The following is an 8,236-nucleotide window of genomic DNA, read 5'->3' as shown; positions in this document are numbered from 1 at the left end:
TCTGTCACCCGTCACTGGAGGTTACTCGTGACGTGGTAGTGTTTAGCGAGGCATGTATATATAGTTGTATAATAGTTCCTTTTATCTTTTGTTGGGGAGTTTTATTGCTTTCTGTCTTTAGTTATATTGTCGAAAAAAAATAATTCACGTTTTTCCGCTTAAAGTATTTTCTTTTGGTTACTAAAGTGACGCCACCGAAATCGGGGTGTTACATTTGTGGTATCAGAGCTTAGTCGAGTCTTTTGGGAGTCGTGGGAAATAGGTCTTCTGTGCTAGGTTGTGTGACTCTGCAAAGAGTAAAAAATTGATTGTCTGCCAAGCGATTATTCGCTTAGAATTGTTTGAAGTTATTGCTTAATCATATTGTATAGTTATATTAGATGCTATCTTATGATGAGCACTAACTGTTTGTTAATTTAGCAGAACATGGTGAACGCTAACCAACTAGCTGAGATGATGGCCACTATGGCCCAAGCTGTGACTGCACAGGCAAACGATAATGCTATGAGGCGTGCTGCTGAGGAGGCACGTGATCAGCACCAACGCCAGAGGGAAATAACTCTGGATCAGAATAAGGGATTAAATGATTTCAGGAGACAAGATCCTCCTAAGTTCTCGGGGGGTACTGACCCGGACAAAGCGGATCTCTGGATCCAGGAGATTGAAAAGATCTTCGGTGTATTGCAGACTGCTGAGGGGGCCAAGGTGGGAATGGCAACCTTTCTACTGTTGGGTGATGCTGAGTACTGGTGGAGAGGCGCCAGAGGAATGATGGAAGCAAACAACTTGGAAGTGAACTGGGTTTCGTTTCGTGCTGCTTTTCTGGAAAAGTATTTTCCAGATAGTGCTCGGGACGAGCGTGAGTCGCAATTCCTGACACTTCGTCAGGGTAGCATGTCCATCCCGGAATATGCTGCCAAGCTGGAATCGTTGGCCAAGCACTTTCGATTCTTCCGCAATGGGGTCGATGAACCCTACATGTGCAAGCGCTTTGTGAATGGGCTGAGGCCCGATATTGAAGACTCGGTGAAACCGTTGGGAATCACTCGTTTTCAGACTTTGGTTGAGAAAGCCACTGAGGTGGAGATAATGAAGAACAGGAGACTGAACCGTGTTGGAACAGGAGGGCCGATGAGGTCGGGCTCTCAAAATTTTCAAGGCAGAGGGAGATATCAGAGTAGGAGGCCGTATCAACGTCCTGCAGGTAGAGGAATTGCTTCAGGATCTTATAGGCCCATGGTGGGTACTGCTGGAGGTTCTGGAGGTCAGACTGTGAACAGGGAGATGACCTGTTACAGATGTGGGCAGCCTGGGCACTATGCCAATGCTTGTACTGACATGAGGCCCAAATGCTTTAACTGTAACAAGTTGGGGCATACTGCTGCTCAATGCAGAGCACCCAAGACAGAACCAGTCGTTAACACTGCTCGTGGGAAGCGTCCTGCTGCCAAGGCAAGAGTCTACACCATGGATGGTGAAGAAGCTGAAGGGGTTGATGGTCTGATCAGGGGAGATTGCGAGATTGACGGTAATCTCCTAACTGTACTTTTTGATTCCGGAGCAACGCACTCTTTTATCTCTAGGGAATGTGCTACTAGATTAAAACTTCCCGTTACTGCTTTGAGTTTCGATCTTATAGTTACCACACCTGCCAAAACTCTGCTTGCCGACACTGCATGCATGTATTGCCCAGTAACCTATAGGGATAAAGTTTACCATGCTAACCTAGTGTGCCTAACTCTCAAGAACCTAGATGTTATCCTAGGGATGGACTGGTTGTCCCACTACCATTGTCTTCTGGACTGTAGCCGAAAGAGAGTGGTATTTCCTGACTCGGACCTTTCCGAGTATCTATCCGCCAATCATATTAATGTCTCTCTGAATGAAGAATCTCAAGAGTATTCAGTTTTGTTGAGCTTGGAGAGTAAAGGAAATTCGGAAGTGAGTAATATTCCAGTTGTGAGGGACTTCGCGGATGTTTTTCCTGGCGATGTACCTGGTTTGCCGCCTGTACGCGACATTGAGTTTGCTATTGACATCGTACCGGGAACAGGACCGATTTCGATTGCACCATATCGGATGGCACCTGCGGAATTGGTGGAGTTGAAGTCTCAACTTGAGGATCTCCTGTCGAAGGGATTCATCCGACCAAGCGTTTCACCTTGGGGAGCACCCGTCTTATTGGTGAAAAAGAAGGATGGGAAATCTAGACTTTGTGTCGACTATCGACAACTGAACAAAGTAACCGTCAAGAATAGGTATCCGCTACCCAGAATTGATGATTTGATGGATCAACTACGAGGAGCTGCGATATTCTCAAAGATAGACCTGAAGTCGGGTTACCATCAGATCAGAGTAAAGACTGAGGATATCCAGAAGACGGCATTCCGGACTCGTTATGGACACTATGAGTATCTAGTGATGCCATTTGGGGTGACAAACGCACCTGCTATCTTCATGGATTACATGAACAGGACATTCCATCCGTTCTTGGATCGATTCGTCGTGGTGTTTATCGACGACATTCTGATCTACTCAAAGAACGCTGAAGATCATGAAGGGCACTTGCGTCAGGTTTTACAAGTGTTGAGAGAGACAAAGTTGTACGCCAACCCTTCTAAGTGTGAATTTTGGCTCGAAGAGGTAAAATTCTTGGGCCATGTGATCTCTAAAGAAGGTATAGCTGTGGATCCAGCAAAGGTAGAGACGGTGTTGTCATGGGAACGGCCAAAGACCGTGACTGAGATCAGGAGTTTTGTCGGTTTGGCGGGGTACTATCGTCGCTTCATTGAGAATTTCGCCAAGATCGTTGGACCCTTGACTCAACTTACGAGAAAGGATCAACCTTTTGCATGGACCGAAGCGTGCGAAACTAGCTTTCAGACAATGAAGGAACGTTTGACGACGTCACCTGTGCTCGTCTTACCGCAACCAGAGGAACCGTATGAAGTGTACTGTGATGCTTCGCATCAAGGGTTGGGATGTGTGCTGATGCAACATCGGAAGGTGGTAGCTTATGCTTCACGACAACTGAAGACTCATGAGAAGAACTATCCGACTCATGACTTAGAACTTGCTGCCATTGTGTTTTCGTTGAAGATCTGGAGACATCACTTATATGGATGCAATTTCACCATATTTAGCGATCACAAGAGCTTGAAGTACTTGTTTGACCAGAAGGAGTTGAACATGAGACAACGACGTTGGATGGAGTTTCTCAAGGATTACGATTTTACCTTACAATACCATCCTGGAAAAGCTAATGTTGTTGCTGATGCATTGAGCAGGAAAATGCATATCTCGTCAATGATGGTGAAGGAGCTACAACTGCTGGAACAATTCCGAGATTTGAGTTTGGACGTAAGAGTATCCGAGGGAGAACTGAGGTTCGGGATGATCAGGATTACCAATGGATTGATGGAAGAAATCCGAGACCAACAGTTACAAGATGAATTTTTACTCGGAAAAAGGAATTTGGTAATTCAGGGTAAGGACCCGGAATTCAAGGTAGGAAGTGACAATATCCTACGGTGTAAGGGTAGAGTTTGCGTACCCAACAACCCTGACTTAAGGAGGTTGATACTGGACAAAAGTAAGCTGAGCATTCACCCTGGAATGAAAAAGATGCACCAGGACTTGAAGGTGAATTTTTGGTGGCCAGGAATGAAAAGACAAGTGGCAGAATATGTAGCTGCATGTTTAACCTGTCAAAAGGCGAAGGTGGAACATCAGAAATCTGCGGGTATGCTACAAAGCTTGGATGTACCTCAATGGAAATGGGATAGCATATCGATGGATTTTGTCGTGGCATTACCAAGAACTCAAAGAGGATATGACTCGATTTGGGTAATCGTGGATCGACTGACTAAGTCGGCTCATTTCATACCTGTGAGAACTACGTACAACGTGGATAAGCTATCAGAGATTTATATAGCTGAGATTGTGCGACTTCATGGAGTGCCAACAAGTATCGTTTCCGATAGAGACCCGAAGTTTACTTCACATCTGTGGGGAGCTCTTCATGAGGCTTTGGGAACGAGGCTGAGATTAAGTTCTGCTTATCATCCACAGACTGATGGGCAAACTGAGAGAACTATCCAATCATTGGAGGATTTGCTACGAGCTTGCGTGTTAGACAATAAGGGCAGTTGGGACACCCTATTGCCACTGATTGAATTCACATATAACAACAGTTTTCATACGACCATAGGTATGGCACCGTATGAGGCATTGTATGGCCGCAAGTGTAGAACACCTTTATGTTGGTATCAAGATGGAGAGAATTTGTTAGTAGGACCGGAACTTCTGCAACAGACAACTGAGAAGATTAAACAGATCAGGGAGAAGATGAAGGCTTCTCAGAGTAGACAGAAGAGCTATGCAGATCAAAGGCGCAGAACCCTGGAATTCGAAGAAGGAGATCATGTGTTCCTGCGAGTTACCCAGACTACAGGAGTTGGTCGAGCAATCAAGTCAAGAAAGCTGACGCCAAAGTTCATTGGACCTTATCAGATTACTCGTCGTGTAGGACCGGTAGCTTACCAGATCGCACTACCGCCTTTTCTATCAAACGTTCACGATGTATTCCATGTTTCACAACTGCGGAAGTATATTGCTGATCCGACGCACGTCATCGAGCTGGATGACATTGAGTTGAAGGATAACTTGTCTTTCGAGACACCGCCAATCAGCATTGGTGACACAAGGGTAAAGCAGTTGAGGGGTAAAGAGATCGAGTTAGTGAAGGTTATTTGGAACAAGGACACCGGCGATGCAACGTGGGAGCTGAAGGAAAAGATCAAGGAACAGTATCCAGAACTTTTTACTGACCCTTAAGTTTCGAGGTCGAAACTTTCTTTTTGGAGGGTAGTAATGTAAGGCCCAAGTTTTGAGTTATTTGATTAAGATAAATTTGGGAAGGAAAGAGGTTCAGGAAAAGTCCAAGAATGTATCGAAAAACCGAAAGAGTTATAGCACAACTAACGTACGCTTAATCCTAGGTCGAAGGTATTAGTGAATAGTTAATTTACGCTTTAGGACACGATGGAAACTAATTCCAAAAATCCTCAGAGAAATGTTAGAACTTCTCTTTTCCGTTCTTAAACAACCATTTCGATGCGAAATCCTGGAAAGTACGAACGTCAAATTCCAATTCTCGGGAGTTTGCCGAAACGGAATCCCTGATAGTTCGAAAAACCTAAGATCGACAGACGATGAAGACTTTTTCTATCCGGAAACTCAAATGAAGATTCCACCCGCGTTCTCCTACTTCTCTCATCATTCCTAATCTTTCTTCAGAAGGAAGTTTTCTCATCCGACGATCACTGCAAAAAGTAGTTTTTCGGGATAAACCGACTTACACCGACTTATGCCGATTTTGGATCTTTTGGTTTAATTCCAAGAATCCTGTTTTGAGTTCTGGAATTCTGTCGCCAGAACCTATCTTAGAATGCGCAGAGGAACGCGCAGGAAAAATCGGAATCGCAAAAAAATCATTTTTCCGTTTTTTTCCAAAACCTATAAATAGCTTGAAAATTAGATTTTTTGCAAAAAAACCCATTTTCCCCACCCCCAAAACCGCGAGTTCCTAGAGAGAGAGAGAGATCCGGATCTTCGTCGTTTCTTGCCCGTTTGCTTCACCGATCGTCACTAATCGAAGACCTCGAGGTAGGTAATCTATACTCTCCTTCGAATCGTCGTTTCTGTCCATTTCTCCTGCGACTTTCTGAGTTCAAAATTTTGAGGTTTTTGAAAAACTGTTCAAATCAGCTGATTTCAGCGTCTAAACTTCTTCCCTGCATGCTCCTGAGCGTGTTCTGCGGATTAGATTTTGTCAAATGTCGACGAAATGCCGCCGGGATCAATTTCTACCCTAAATACCCATTTTTCGGCAAAGTCGCAACCTTTACGCTCTAATCTATCGACTTGGCTTAGTGCTAGTAGGATTTGTCGTCATAAACGTCGTTGTGGACGTCCCCATCCAATTTGTTTTTCAAAAATCCAATTTTGAAATTCTGAGCTAAAAATAATGACCAAACTGCCCCTATATCAGTTTTCGATCCGAAAATTTTTCCGAGCCTAGAACCGTCTTAGTTACGGCTTATGTTAACCTAGGAACCAAGTTTGATCGAAGAAAAATCGACCCTCCCAATTAAGGAAAGTGGCCGAGAGCTATATCAAGGGGGGAGGAGAATCCGATTTTTCGAAAACTTGTCTTAACGCGTTAGATTGTCGTACCAAGGAGGTAGTAGTGTACTGTGTAACCCTAGGACTCTTTGATTGCTGAGTTTCTGACTCTTGGTGTTGATTTCTGTGATTTTTGCTTAAGGTTCGTTTGAGGAGATTCCAAGAAATCAAGGAGAAGAGTTTGGAGAACATCTTGAGGAAGAAGCTGGAAGACCCACCGGTGAGGGCTACTCTCTGAATTACTAGATAATGCTTTAGGTGTCGACAAGTTCGACTTGATCTATGTGTTATGCACTTAATTGCTAAATGTCTGAATTGTTCTCTGAGGCTTCGGCCGACCTTGTTGAGTACTTGAGGCCATGATATTGTGTGCTAAATGATTCACATGCTATGTGCTACATGGTTAACTTAGGATGTGTTGGAATATGCTGTTTATGCTTTTGACTGAGCTGTTTTATTTATGCTATTCCACTTGTACCTGAGATTCTGAAGAGTGAGGTTTACGGGCAGGTCATGCCGAATTTTTATGAGATTTTGAGAGAGTTTTAAAAGGACGAACGGAGTTCGGACCTTGTCATGCTCCAATGGATCGAGACCTTCTCAGGGAATTACTTGGGTTTATGGGAACTTTGAAACTCATAGGGAATACGATAAGACTAAAAAAGAGCTATTTTTATAAAGAAAATTCATAAGATATTAAACAACCTCTAAACCTTTAAATAAAGATAACAATCTCGGATGCAAGCTTTGGATTGAAGTTTAGTTTTGGAAAACGAGAAGTGTCGTCGGATCCAAGTGTTGAGAAGATTTCGAGTTCTGGGTATGTTGATACTCATTCGCTCTGGGAGCAGTTTGTTTAGCCATCCAAGGGATGAGCCGAGAAGCTTCACGGAGGTGTGAGACCTTGTGAATGCGTGATACTCCACTGAGGCGTGAGACCTTGTGGAAAGCATGGATCTTCACTGAGGCGTGAGACCTCGTGAACAGCATGAAACTTCATTGAAGCGTGAGACTTCGTGCAAGTGTGTAAATTCACTGAGGCGTGAGACCTTGTGAAAGCATAAAACTTCACTGAAGCGTGAGACTTTGTGAATGTGTGAGACTCCACAGAAGCGAGAGACTTCGTGAGAGCATTGATGACTCGAAGAGTTGTCGTGAGTGGTTGCACTCTTTTGTTTAGGATTAATTGTATTTTGTCGCAGAATCGACATTTACCTTAGGGTATTCTTTTAGAGACTTTAAGTTATCTAGAACACGTGGCGACGTGTCGGGTGAGGTCGGAGACGTTGTTTCGCTAATCACTTGCATTCATGCACTCATTTTGAGGTTAATACACGGCGTGATACCGGACCTCGGTGGATTCCAAAATGGTCATAAGACCCGGATTTCCATATTTAGGACACTACGGTGGTCCTCAGTAGCAGACGGAATGGCAGACCTACGGGTTCACTGCTGATCTGACTACTTTTGTGTGGTGTAAGAGACACGCGAGCAGGAAGGTACCCACCGTGGCTGGTGTTAGGGCCGCCTCGTTGATGTCCATCCTTCTTCCGGAATGCATTTTGTTACCCAGCATTGCATTTCATGCAACATACATGCTGACTTAGTTGCTGAGTGTGATTGGTAACTGTTTATCCTATTTTTGAGGCATGCTACTTGTTTTTATGGCTCTTTATATTCATTGTGATACATGCAACCCTAGGAAGCTATCCCAAAACTTATAAGCCTGAGAGGCGAGTATTTATTATCCTATAATTATATCTGGTTTTATTAATTATATAATTCTTTGGAGTTGACCCTCGCGTCTGCTGTGTGTGTTTGGGCGGACTACGCCATTTGTCAGATGAGTATGGGGGATTGGTTTACCATGGTCAGCCCGTCGGGGGGGACCAGGTACGAGATGCTTGATCAAGACGACCCAGGTGCATGGGTGGTCGATCCCGAGGGCCACCGTGCGACCTACACCGGTCGGATCATGGAGGACCGTGTCGACCGATTTGGACGCTTGACGGAGGGAGTGATGAGGAGGCACATAGTGAGCTTCAACCTG

Source organism: Lotus japonicus, chromosome 3 (genome assembly GCF_012489685.1).
Source record: "Lotus japonicus ecotype B-129 chromosome 3, LjGifu_v1.2".
NCBI classification, from domain to species: domain Eukaryota; kingdom Viridiplantae; phylum Streptophyta; class Magnoliopsida; order Fabales; family Fabaceae; genus Lotus; species Lotus japonicus.
Note: the sequence above shows the minus strand (reverse complement) of the source record.